The 13,863-nt window shown below is 39.6% G+C and overlaps 1 protein-coding gene and 1 long non-coding RNA gene across 4 annotated transcripts in view; one reads left to right on the top strand and one right to left on the bottom strand.

Moving 5' to 3' along the window:
- ccser1 (coiled-coil serine rich protein 1) overlaps positions 1-13,863 on the top strand; it is an 815,269-nt gene that overhangs the window by 610,096 nt on the left and 191,310 nt on the right. The gene's annotated exons all lie outside the window — the stretch shown is intronic.
- Positions 3,016-13,863, bottom strand: part of LOC134299767 (uncharacterized) — a 95,342-nt gene continuing 84,494 nt past the window's right edge. The window contains exon 3 of the long non-coding RNA XR_010007020.1: positions 3,016-3,271. This is a non-coding gene — a long non-coding RNA (uncharacterized LOC134299767). The remainder of the gene's footprint in view (positions 3,272-13,863) is intronic.

A 13,863-nucleotide genomic window follows, 5' to 3' on the forward strand; every position in this document is an offset into this window, starting at 1 on the left:
TTAGTCTCCTCTACCAAAAAATGTGCCAAATTTTACAGTGACTCGCCAAACTACAAATCACAGGATTAGATAACATTGAGCCATGGAGATTAAATTGTTGTATACCTGTATTACTTATACAGTGCAGATGAATCTTTAGTCTACTTCATCACCATTCAAATGATTCACAATATTCTTCCTCACAAATGATGTCAAGCTGCAATAATTCTACAGTGAAAATACAGCTTGAATCTCTAAAGGCTTATACTAGCAACTTTTATCTTTCAATTAGACTCAAAGGTGCTACAAGAACACTTTGCATGTGGATTTTAGAAAGACGTGGATTGTGCTAGAAGAAGCCTGCTTGTCCTTAGTTTACCACAAGACTCCCCCTCCTTTCATAAAGCTCTAGAAACGTGTGTCTATTTTTCTCTCCTGTGATTTTTTTAAGAAGCTAGTTGTTCTCCTGAACCAGCTGGTCTTCTCTTGCCTGAGATAACTGTCTTACTAGCTTTCTTTATTTTAGGTGAATTCTAAAGAACAAGTCATCTCAGGGTTTTCATTCTTAAGATCCAAACATTTTCCACAAAATCACCTTTCCTTTTTCTTGCTTTTATTCTTTGGTTTGCCCTGCCTTTTATTCAAATACCTGTTTCACTTTGAATGCTTTGTGGTTTACACTTGGATGTTCAATATGGAAATGCTTGAAGAATGTGGTCTTTGCACAACTCTATTGTGAAGTGACCTGAAACACATTTTTGAACAAATATGATGTCCAGAACTTTAATGATTCACTTGCTTTTGTATTTTCAAAATGTTCTGAAAAGTCTTGCTGAAAGAAGCGTCAATACATTTAGAAATGCATATCCTGTCTCAAAACTAAATAAATGTAATCAAAATGCAAGCTTTGAGATAAAATATTGGTAGAGAAGAGCATATAGCTTCAATATGTTCATTGAAAACTTTTGGAGGTTTGTGTTATAAGACATTTAAACAAAAGGGTTATGAATTTGGAAATATGTAATGGATTTAAGGGCAATGGCACAGAAATGTGACATGTACCCAAAATAGATTGATTTGCACATGTTAACCTTCCTACCTTTTAAAAATAGTGTAACATGGTCTCAGGTTCAAAGTGGTAAGCAAATATCTCTAAATGTTGTCTGAAATAAACCGAATAGTTCAATCTTATACTGATGCTATCATCTTTTAATGCTTATGGAAATGGCAAGTGGCTTCAGACCTGGTGTTTGGAATATAATGTATTTGAATTTACTGACTTATCCATTAGGTAAACTGGGATGCTTAAGATAACTTGCTTAACATTGTCTATCAGATATGAGATTTCAAATGATTTCCATCTGAAACAGACAGGGTTCACTGTGAGCCTTGCAGTGGCAAAGATAATTTACATCAGTGATAATGGGTTATCTCATGGCAGCTGAGTTATTGATGTGTAACACAACTGTAAGAGACATGCTCTGACAATGTAATGAGACGAGAGATAAGCAACGAATTATAAAAAAGGGAGGAAAGAATATTGTTTCAATTGGGAAATGTTCATGAACCATATAAGTAGCTCTGTCTACCTTCATGATCCGGTGCCATTTTCAAATACATTGCAAAAATCTGGTGTGTAAGACTAAGCAGCTCATGATAGGGAGAACACTTTATCTAGTACAGCAACCAAATTGTCAACTATTCTCTCCTGTTTTCTTTAAGTTCCCAAGTTTTCATGCCTTGTCCAAGACATGCTGCCTCTATTTCCTCTGAGTTAAGGCTATCATTCTCCTTAATATTGTCTAGCTCTAGCACTCTTTCACAAACAAGTATGGCTAACAACATGCCCTAAGAATCCATTAATAGGGAAGAATAAACCTGGCATCTATACAGAGTATTCTCATACAGTTGTCAGGCCTGCAGCAACATGTCAAAGCTCACATTATGGGAAATTAAAATAATGTCTCCCAGATTGAGCCACTGGGTGCTGCTCTGTTTGCTTCTCCTGTGACTGTTGATGTATCAGAACACAGGTACAAATTAGTAGGGTTATAAACCTGACTTCTCATTCTTGGGCATGACAATAAGAAGTGTAAGTGTGTGTATGTGTATTAGGCTTGTGCATGGGTCCATTTTCAAAAAAAGTCTCCAGCTGGTTCAGTTAGTTTGGTTTGTTTCAGAAGCCCATAATGGCATGGGTTCCACCATCAATTTGTTTTGGCCACAACAGAACAGTGGCTGTTGAAAACTGGCTGCTTTCAGTTTCTTTGGAGTGTTGAAAGGGAGGCAGCTGCTAGAAGGGAAAGGATCTCAGAAAGGATAGAAAGAAGGGGGGATTTTAAAGCTCTTACCTTAAAGCTGGGGCTCCTCTAAAGGGAGAAGGGAAAGGATAGCAGGAAGAGAGGAATTTTAAGTCCTTACTAGGCTTATGCATTTCTTTGGGGTGCAGGGAGGGAGGCAGCTGCTACAAGGCAAAGGATCCCAGGAAGGAAGCGTCCTTAACCCCGTTCTTCAAACCAAGGTTCCCTTGAAAGGAAGAAAAGAAAGGGTCCCAGGAAGGGTGTTTTCTTAAGCTGGATGCCCCAAAAATGATGGAAAAGGGAGTCTTGTAGGTTCCCCATTGCTGCCAATGTGTCGGATCTTCCCAGATCTTTCAGCTGCCGAGCCAAAAATAGATTTTTCCATTGGCCAATTACGGGGAGGCTCTTGAAAACAGATCTGGGTACCCAAAAAAATGTGGATTCCAAAAACAGATCATCCTCCAGCTGAATTGCACAAGCCTAATATGTATGCATGTGTATTTTGTCAGAATTATGTGCAATTCTAGTTGTGCAATTTTGGAGAACTTTGTTATGATAACTACTTCCTTGTTGCATGGATAAGACTTCTCAGTTTTCCTATGAAGGACACATTTTGTTACACACTTTTTGTGCCAAAAATTCAGAAAGCTGTGCGCAAAACACCATGGTGGTAGAAAATGAAAAATAAAAATAAAAAATAAAAATAAATAAAAAGCATCTAAAAATAAATGTGAATTTTATTTATCTATCTGATACAGATATCAGATGGAATAGTCCTATGGCTGGGTGGTTTGTGGAATCCATTGATGTTAGTATTGTCTCTCAATGTATTGGAAGTTACTTTGGGAAAAGCAGCGAGTCTTTCCCCCTCCTTTATGGCTTTGAGAGCATCTCCAATGCATACCGGTCTTGTCACTACATGTTCGCTGGCTCTCTAGAGTTTCCCCGTTACTCATGTTGCAGTCTGTGCAGTTGTTTCCTGACGCTTCCCTCTGTAAAAATGTCAGAATTAAAAACATAAAATATTAATCCAAGCACTGAGCAAACAAATCTGTATCAGATGGCCAACCTGGTCTTTTTTCTCATCACAGTTTCATGGTATGTTAGCTTAATAACAAACACATTCCTCCTAATGGAATGACAATTTTGAAAGTTATTTAAGTTAATTGCACAACAATTTGAAATACAGCTAATAAGATTACCCTTGCCTGTGTATCTCCAATGGCGTTGAGGCAATAGGGTTGTAAGTACAGAGCTAGGTCTCTGTGTGTGTGTCTCTATCTGTATGTCACGCCCAAGGCAACGGAGCACTAAGAACCGACACACGGAGGCCAAAAACTATCTAATATCTTTATTAAGGAAATATATAAGAATAATAAAAACAAGTAGGAAATGTAGTCCAGTAAAAGACCTTTCAGGGAGGGTCAAATATAGTCCAAAATTATATTGTCCAATATTTTATATTAGAGTCCAAAGTTATGATTCCAAACTGAAACACACTCTATTTACCAGCAATAGAGTGGGGAAACGTCCAAAGATCTTTCCAAAGTTCAAAGTAAGTCCATGGCAAGAACTGGGAACAAGGCTTGATACTAGAAACAAGGTCCAAGGCAGGAAGCAAGGCAAGATAGTTCTTGAATACTTGGCTAGGCAAGGCAAGGCAAGGCGAGGGTACTGGAGTTGCAGACTTTGCGAAGTCCACACTTGGCTGGAAACACGAAATCACTCCTGAAGCTGATCTGTTGACTCCGCACGGAACCCTCCGTGTCGGGCACTTTTAACTAAGTCCCATTTCCCTGCAAAGCAGGTGTCCAGAGCTTCCTTTCCCAAGGGAAAAGGAAGTGAAACACATCTCCCTCCAGATGCGTTCCTCCCTAGAATTTCCCAGGGGAACATAGCTAATTAACGTCTTGTTTAGCTGCTAATCTCAAGCTTCTCTGAACCTGCTCTTTTTCACCCCGACTCGCAGCATAGGACTGTTTCCTAGCAAAAGGAGGGGAGGCAATGGGAAAGGCCTGCTCAAGGTCTTCCTTAATGGGCTCTTGGGTAGAATCATCAACAACAGGCATCTGGAAACATTCCGTCTCTTGCTGAGCCGGCAATCAACCACGATCATCATCAACCACGATGGCGCTGGGATCAGAACTCCAAGGCCCATGGGACATCACACTGTACTGCCCCAAAGCGTGGTATAGCACTCACATTATTCAGAGGTGTCCAAATGATGCACCAAGGCTAATGCATTTAACTTGAGGTAAATCTTTTTATCCTGCTTGACCCCAGGTTAAAACACCAAGTCTGGATTTTCCTCCTCCCCCCTCCGGTTGGCGTGTCATTGGTATGAGCCAGAAGAGCTTAATAGAAGGGAAAATGGCTTTTGCATGAGTTATTTTCCTGTTTGTAAGGTTTTTAAAGGAATTTTTTGTGTCTTGGTGCCCTGCTAGAAAGCCCAGCAGGGTATCTGGATGCCCCCCCCCCCGAAAAGCATGCACTTTTTGGGTGATGTGCAGACTTCAATGCAAGTCCAATCAGGTTTTTAAAACCTAATTGGCCTTGGATTAAAGTGCTGTTTGGAACCACCCTGATTTGGCCCTCCTCTCTGCTTATTAGTCACCTGTCTCCATTGAGCAGTAGCAGATGTGAAAAGCCACAACCCCTGCCTTTGCCTTGTGTTCTTATGGGTGGCTATGTAGATGAGGACTGGAGAAAAAGTGCAAACAAAATCAATAGCAATAGTGGATTGGAATGGCAGAGATAGGTATTGCACTCCGAGTTGGAACCCCAGTTGAAGTATTTTACTCAAGGGTTTCCCCCCAAAATTGAAATTTGAACTCCACCTTATTGTTGGTCTATTGTGGTGGCTTGCAACACTGGACAATTTTTGGCTGAACTCTGCTGGAACCATTCATAAAGTTCATTGTGTTGTCATGATAAGTCAGTCTGTTAAGCACACAATGTTTTGCTGCTTCTGGAAATGTCCCCATGAAATGTAGAACCAGAATTCTCTGCTAGCAGTTTCTATACGCGATTCACAAGGGATTGAGGTGAAATTTAGCCCACAGGAGGGAGAGATCTGAAGCAGAGTCTCCTATCCAAACATGTTATGGCACTTTAAAAAGGCTACCTAAGAGTAGTGTAAAGCTGCAACTGACTCATATGGAAATATCTTGAATTTCTTGTATTATCTGTCACTGTGCTGTGAATGATTGATCATGAAAACAGGATAATATCCTGTATTTCTTAATTGCATATTTTATTGATATTTCTTCTACATTTGGCTTGCCTGGTGTCTCACCTTTGCTCAGTAATGGACTCTGGCCAGTATTATTTATCAGTAACTACTCCTGGCTTGATACCTGACAACCTGACACATCATTCACTCATTTTCTGATTGGTGAAGGAATAGACTTCCTTCTCCCTATATAGTTGATACCCAGTAAAATAAGTTAGTCTGGAGGTGGTATTATGGCTATGGCAATAGTATCAAAATTGTGAGTAAAGCAGTGATCATAAATATGGATCAGTTATAAGTGAGACAGACTCCTTCTACACTGCCATATAAAATCTAGATTATATGCTTTGAACTGGGTTGTATTGCAGTGTGGACTCATATAATCCAGTTCAAAGCAGATAATGTGGATTATCTGATTTAATAATCTGGATTATATGGCACTGCAGAAGGGGCCTAAATTTAGGTAACTCTTCTGTATTCTTGATAGCTACTGAGCCATGGGTCTCTATATTGGAAGAAAAGCAAGATACAAATAAAGTAAACAAACAAACAATTGCAACACTATTGTTATGAACATAACTCCATCCCACCACCCACTGGTCATAAACTGCAATGGAGAGAAGGTGACACAGTTTGTCAGTGATAAGAGTGTTGTAAATGGGGCTTTCTTCATGTTTGGAGAGATTGGGCAAGGAGAGATTAACATATTTATCACTCATCTTTTTGGGCAAAATTACATATCTTAAATTGGTTTATATTCAATGGTGCATTAGACGTGCACACCTAAACCCATCTGCACTGTTGGGCAGGAGATCCCAGCTGGGGACAGAGGATTGAGAAGCAGACTTGGCTATGAAAAGGCAGGTGGGAAGCTGATGGGGGCCATGAAAAGGCTGGTAGGAAGGCCAGACAGAGGGTTGCAGCTTCCCACCAGTCTTTTTACGGCTGCCACCACCTCGCATTACACTTGACAGCAAATCCTTTTTCTAATGCACACCTCCAAAATTGAGGTGTGCATTACATTTGATGGCATATTATATTCAAGCAAATACTGGTAGTTAGTTAACTTAACCAATCAAATCACAGAGAATACTGAATGCTCTCTCTAGGTTCCCTGGAGGTTAATTATAATGTGACAGGGCCTGATTTAAGAGAAAGTGTGGTGTAGTGGTTTGAGTGTTGGAATGGAACTCTTAAACTGAGAGAAAGATCAAGTCAAAGCCCCTCTCTAAACCAATTTTACTAGGTGAACCATAGAATCATCATACATCACAAACCACTTGAAAGTACACAGCAACAAGATTTGATCAGTTATGACATTGGATCTGTTCTTTTGTCTTCCTTTTAATTAGTTCATTAGTTGATTCTGTGTGCTGCTTGATGTCAGTATGGTCTTTTGAATGCTGTCCACATTTGCCCTGGGATTTCCAAGGGAGCTACCGACCCGATGTGAGCCATCTGACACCTTAACTAGCACGAAGGTCGAAGTCAGTCATGGCTGAGTCCACTTCATATTTCAATTCATCATATATCACAACAGTGATACAGCTTCCCTGTGTATGAATGATGAACCACACATATTGTCACTGCCTACTGCCCCACTATCATAACAGAGTTTTTATACATGTGCCCTTCAAAGATAGTACTCATTAGAAATGCTGGATCTGCATGTTGTGTGTGATTTCTTTTGATATTCAGAGCACATCTATTTCTTATAGGTGATGACTTTCCTTTCTTTTACTTGCAGATATTTCTTTTTTATATTTTAGGTGAAAGGGACATTTCATTATAAGCAGTTGTATTTTTCTTTCCTTTTTTTTTTTTAAAAAATAGGTCACCCCTCTGCTTTATCTGCTGCATAAAGAATCCAACATGATGATATGACACAGTGTGACCTGTAGAGTGTATCAGAGAGTTTATAAAGAAGAGCAAGAGGCTAGCTTGAGCATCCCTGAAGCAAATCCTCAATATAAGAGCCCAGCATATGATCTAGATTTTTTAAATCAGAAGAGAACACCGCTATTTCCTAAATTGTTCTACTTCCTCAGAAGAATGATGAATTTTGACACTCTTCTGGATGAGCCAGTGCTCAGATTAATTCTTTTTTACTTTGCTGAATGAATGAGCGTGATGTTTCTGTTGAATTATATTTGTGGGGGTAAGGGGAAGGAGAGGAATTGCACATGCCAATATATACTAGCTAGATATGAAAACATCTACAATGATAGTTGCTAAAACTGTGGGAAAGAAAAGAAACGGTTCTTTCCAACTGTGAGTTTTTTGCTGTTGTCAAAACTCAGGTAAAATAGCAAAATAGAAGAAGAAGTGTTGAGATTGTTCCCCAAATTTGGTGATAATACCATTAGATTGCCAGATCTCAAGGCATGGCCCTGAATCTCCAGTTTTTCCGAGCTATTTCTAGGCAGAAGACAAGAATGCAAATTGTCCAGTTATGATGGGCTCTGCTGCAGGCAATATGAAAGTCCTGGATACAAATCTCTAATTCAACTAACAGATCAGGTATGCGGTACAATTTCTCAGACTTAATTGATGGAGCAACCAACAAAGACTCTTGGGGAGGCCACCAATCTATGTGTTCCCTTAGCTTCCTCTTTTCCTCCCAGTTTCTAGGATTCACTACCATCTCTTGCCCTCGTTCAACAAACCCCATTCTTGTGATATGATTTCTCTCCCTTGACCCCTTTCTTTCTGATACTTCCATCTCTCCTTTGCTTGTCTGTTAAACTGCTGTTTGTGAGGGGAGCACAGGCAGAGATCTAAGGAAATCACTTGGGGGGTCTTTTGAGATTTGGGTTAAGAACCACAATTTGCACACCCGTGTTATACGACACTGACAAACTAAAAATCTTGAACAGGTTCTTTGTTGTCCCTAAAACTACTGAGCCAAACTGTTGGAGACTACATGTTTAGTCATCCATATAAATAATTATGAAATTCAAAATACTCCAGGATCTAAAATTGTCTATGTGGGTGGCTGAGATTGTGACACCTTTGCTTTCGGATGGCTCAATGTACTCAAACCTTGTTTCATGTGCAAATTAATTTTAAATTTTTGCATGTATAAGTATTGTAGAGCTATATATATAAAGTTTATGTGAATTTTGTGTTTAGACTTAGTTCCCATCTCAAGATGTCTCATGTCTATGCAAGTATCCCAACCCCCCCCCCCCCAATTCAAAATATGGTACATTTCTGGTCCTAAGCATTTCAGATAGGAGACAGCTATACAAGCTTTATTACTAGCAATAAATGCTTCTATAATTAACCCATGACCACAGCCAGGTGATGAGTAGGATGGAAGGATCAGTAGCTTTATTATTTTCTGCTGTTCTTTTTCCCCCTCAAAGCACACAGACTTGTGTTAATCAAGATATTAAAGTCTGTTACAGAAGGAAATTGTTTTGTAACCCACCTACCCACCTGCTCCCTGCCCCCCCCCCAAAAAAAGAAAACAACTCTTGGTGTCAATCTGGATCCAATTTTGAATATAATTTTAAAATGTCATAGATATGTTTATTCATAGCATTTAAGAAAATATACATTAATGGAATGGATAATTATGTTTGAGAATGAAACTTTCATTACTGTGTCACATCCTAGGCTAACAACAACTAGCAGATTTGACCTAGAAAATTATATAAATTTTGACCAAATAGTAAAATAATCCAGAATGCAGCACTATGGATTATATGCAGGACTTCTAGGACAGAAGTAAAATCAGAAGGCTAAGTACTTTGTAGCATCAGAGATCCCTACAGAACAGAGGCTGTAGTTATCAAGTAGACTCCATAGTCCTACCAATCTTTCACATATCATAAAGAAATTTTTCCATTTAGCATGATTTCTAGCATGCACTTGAAATAAATTTCCTAAAGAGCCTAGCGTTTGAGATTTAAAACCAATTTGGACTCAGCTCTTCTGATAGAAGCAATTTAAATGGGCCTGGTTAAATCATTTTATTTTATCTGGTGGCTTGCAGTTGTTAGTATTCATACATTTTACAAGTATGAAATGTAAATGGCTCTCCTTCCATTTTTATTCCTGCACAATACTCTTGATGATGAGGAATAAGGACTGTCCCAAGGAAACCTTGTGCAGTTGACAACTGTGTGGGAATTTGCACCCCTATCCTCGCATGACACTTAGATTGCTACCTTCACTTTGGCTGTGATGATCTAATACTTTGCTTGAAATTAAATCTACCCATGACAAATAAAACAGAAGCTCTGTGAGAACTTTAACTTATGGCCCTGTGTATGTTTAATTTTAAAAATGCTATGCTAATCTGGCCAAGTAACATTGTTTACAACTTGGAATTTTATGAAGATTTATGCTATTGGTTCTGCCATACAGTTGTTTTCTTAACAAGGCATAGAATTTCAGTTCTTTTATCTCACTAATATTGTGTTTAATGCTTTGTGTTTCCCTGATTATTATAATTCCACAGTTATGCTACCATCTGGTAAGGCATTAACATATAGCATTACAGTTTTTTGAAGAGTTAGTTATAGGCCAAAGCTTTAAATATAATCTCTAAAGTTTTCACCCCTCCCTTTTAAAATAGCTTTGTCCTTCTGTTACAATGTCTTTTGAATAAAAGGGATAGATGCTGAGTCTTCTTCTCCTAGTTAATAATTTGTGAATCCTGTTTCCTCATTAATTTTTTTCAGGGAGCAAATATGTGTTCAAAGTAGCTATGATTAACAAGATTTAGGCATGTAGATATTTTCCTTGGAGTATCTTCCCACAATAAACAGATGTTGATTTTATTTAACTTAATCCCTCCTCTCCATTTAGCAATGAGAGAACATCTTCCATCTTTTTTCCCCTTTTTTCTAAAAAAAAAAAACTGTATTGGAAGCTGCAGCTCTAAGTTTTCAAGACTTGAGCAGAGCCATTAAGAACAGAAGTCTGTTATTCAGAGTCACCCTACATCAGGCTTATACAACATCTGGCCAGTGGAACCAGTTGTGTGACCCGCCAATTGCCCCCGCCTGCCGCCGTTTGGAGGGGTTGCCATTTCTATTCATGTTGTGGGGCTGGTGGGATTGTCTTTCCTATACGTCCCGAGGGTCTGTAGTGGTTTGCTTTCTTATCTTTCTTGGGGGCCTGGAGGGCTTTCCCTTACTATCTGGGGGCTTGTAAGAGGCTTGTAGGAGAAAGGAGGAAAGAAGGAAAGGAAAGGGGGAGGGGGTGGAAAAAGAAAGGAAAGGAAGGAGGGAGGGAGGGAGAAAAGGAAGAAAGAAAGGTAGGTAGGAAACAGAGAAGGAAGGAATTCAGAAAGCACAGTGGAGTAGTTTGAACTTCAAATTATGTCTCTTAACTAACTCATAGGCAAGTCACACACTCTCAGTCTCAGAGGAAGACAAGGACAAATCTACTTTGAATAAATACTAACAAGAAAACTTTATGATACGGTTGACTCAAAGTCATCCTAAGTCTGAAATGACTTGAAGGCACACAACAACACTTCTAATTAATAACTAATTGTACCTTATTTGGAAAGTGAGGTGCTAAAAACTTATTTGCAGTGCCAAGAGGCTTAGCCTAACTAATTTTGGCCTTTTACTACTAACAAGTTGAGCAGACCTGTTCTAAGTTATAGTTGATTTGATGACATATAACAATGAGATCATTGTCACAATTACCTAAAATACCATTATAGGGAATGCATGCAGTAGGAACAGATGCCAGCGGGGTGGTAGGCTTACATTCCTTAAGATACCAGTTCTCTTTCTTTAATTTTTTTCTTTCTCTTAGAGAGAGGCACATATTCTCATTTGCATATCTACATACACACATTGAACAAGCATCTGTATGTTTCTTCTTGAGTTAGAATTTCCCTCAAGTATATCCTCTGATATACTGTACTTTTCTTGCTTGTCCATGGTCTAGGTCAGGTATGGGCAAGAATGTGGCCCCATGGCCTCTTTGTTCAGGCCCTCCTCTGTCTCACCATCCTATCCTATCCTATCCTATCCTATCCTATCCTATCCTATCCTATCCTATCCTATCCTATCCTATCCTATCCTATCCTATCCTATCCTATCCTATCCTATCCTATCCTATCCTATCCTATCCTATCCCTCCCTCCCTCCCTCCCTCCCTCCCTCCTTCCTTCCTTCCTTCCTTCCTTCCTTCCTTCCTTCCTTCCTTCCTTCCCTTTTGTCTTTCCCTTCATTCCCTTCCACCCTTCCTTCCATCCTTCTCTTCCTCCCTTCCATCCTTCTCTTTTTCCTTCCTCCTTGGGGATGTTTACCAGGGAGAAGATACGGTAGAGAGGGAACATGAGAATCATGTTTCAAGATTTGGAAGGGTGTCCCATTGAGGAGGAAGAGGGGAAAAACTGACTCTCTGCTGCCCTAAAGACTAGGGCACAAGGCAGCAATGGGTTCAAATGGCAGGGGAAAGGATTCAACTGAAAAGATTAGGAAGAACTGTCTGGAGAGTGGCATAGGCTGCCTCCAAGTGTGGTGGAGTCTCCTTCTCTGGAGGCTTTTCTGCAGAGGCCGTCTATTGGAAGTGCTTTGATTGTGCCTTCCTGCATGGGAGATGGTGGGCTGGATGACCCTTGGGGATCTCTTCCAGCTCAAGGATTCTAGGATTATATATCAGGAGTAGGCAATAAGGGGTCTCATGGATACACCTTTTCTCTCCTGTCCACCACCTCATCCTGACTAAGGTCAACCCTTTTGGGATCCAAACGTTTCCTGTCTTTCCTTCACTTTCTGACTTCGAAAGAGAAGAGGAAAGGGAGGAAAGGGCAGGGAAGAGGGGTCTTGGGGAGAACCTCCTCCCTCCTGGCCCATCCACCTCACTCTGGCCCGCCATGAGGCCCCCAAGTTAGAAAGTTTCCCCGTGCCTGGTCTAGGTGACTCTCCCTATCTGCTATCTCTATGTTTCATCTGCCCGGCACATCGCTTATAGACTGAAGGGAAAGCAAAGGACATTACTTTCTCTTCTACCTGTAAAAGTGTATGCAACCTGTAGGTCATAGTTGATAATTGGGAAGACCACAGCTCTTCTTTTTCAACATACAAACATATCCACTTTCATACCTTGATGCCTGCATTACATCTTGTTGGGCAACAGTCAGAATTAAATTAAAAAAAAAACATGTCTATTGATCTTTGCATGTCTCATCTATTTCTTGTCTACAAGTTTGAATCCCTGCATCAGTCTTGCTTGACCTACCTTTAAGGATTATCATGAGATTGTAATACAAATGGAGAACTGTGTGTTCTGATTTTGAATTATTTGAGAAAGAGCAGGATCTAAATGCAAGGCAATAAAGAAGAGGATTCTCATCCACATTGTGAAGAGGATGTTTTTTGAGTGGGTTTATTCTGTCTTTCAAAACCTCTTCTCTAAAACAATTCCTCGGCAGTCTTGTCAATTCTTAACAATACACATCTCTTCATTAATGTTGTTTTGCAAAACCATCATCAATGCAAATGTGAGTTGTAGCAGCAGCAAGACAAGTAGTAATGATATCCTGACACACAATCAAATTGAAACATCAGGCAATTGCACTGTCAGGCTGCTGAAGGTTGCCTTTTAAAGGATGAAGCCTTTCACGCGCCCCTTACCCCCACCTTCATTTTTTAAATTTTTACACTTCTTTGCAGCCTTGACATGCCAGACTCTTCAAATGCTAACTTTTCAATCATAGGCTCACTTCAAAGACAAGAAGCTCACATTGAAATGTACTGAACATGTTCACAGGTATTGAATGCAATTGTTGAATTATTTGAGGTTTTCTACACAAACCTTGCCATTGACCACTTTATATAAACAGCATTAGAGATGCAAATCAATATCTCTATCATTCATGTAAGCAAAAACCAGAAACTGCAAAAAAGAAAACTGCATCCTGGTGAGACAGGCAAGCTATTTTCTGTGAATGTCAAGAAAGTTCGTGTTTGCAAGAAATTGTGCATATTGTTCAGATCACATAATTGATGCTATGTGATGCCTTATTGCATGGACCTTTACATTTTTTTTTAAATTTATTCATCATGTCAGAGGAAAATTGAGGGTACAGTCATAATGTATTTGAAAAAAAATGTTAAAAACTTGGCGTTATACTGTACTAGATTTTCTATTATCAGAAGCTGGCCACTTGGAGTGCTTCTGGTGTCTCAGTGAAAAGGTCCTCCATTGCACATATGGCAGGAATCAGGTTGTATTGTAGTAAGGTTTGCTCTTCTCCACACTCGCATATTGTGGACTCTACTTTGTAGCCCCATTTCTTAAGATTGGCTTTGCATCTTATCGTCCCAGAGCCCAGTCTTTTGTGTGCTCAGGAGGGAGTTTCTCATCCGGTATCAG

Source organism: Anolis carolinensis, chromosome 5, assembly GCF_035594765.1.
Source record: "Anolis carolinensis isolate JA03-04 chromosome 5, rAnoCar3.1.pri, whole genome shotgun sequence".
In the NCBI taxonomy this organism is placed as follows: Eukaryota; Metazoa; Chordata; class Lepidosauria; order Squamata; family Dactyloidae; genus Anolis; species Anolis carolinensis.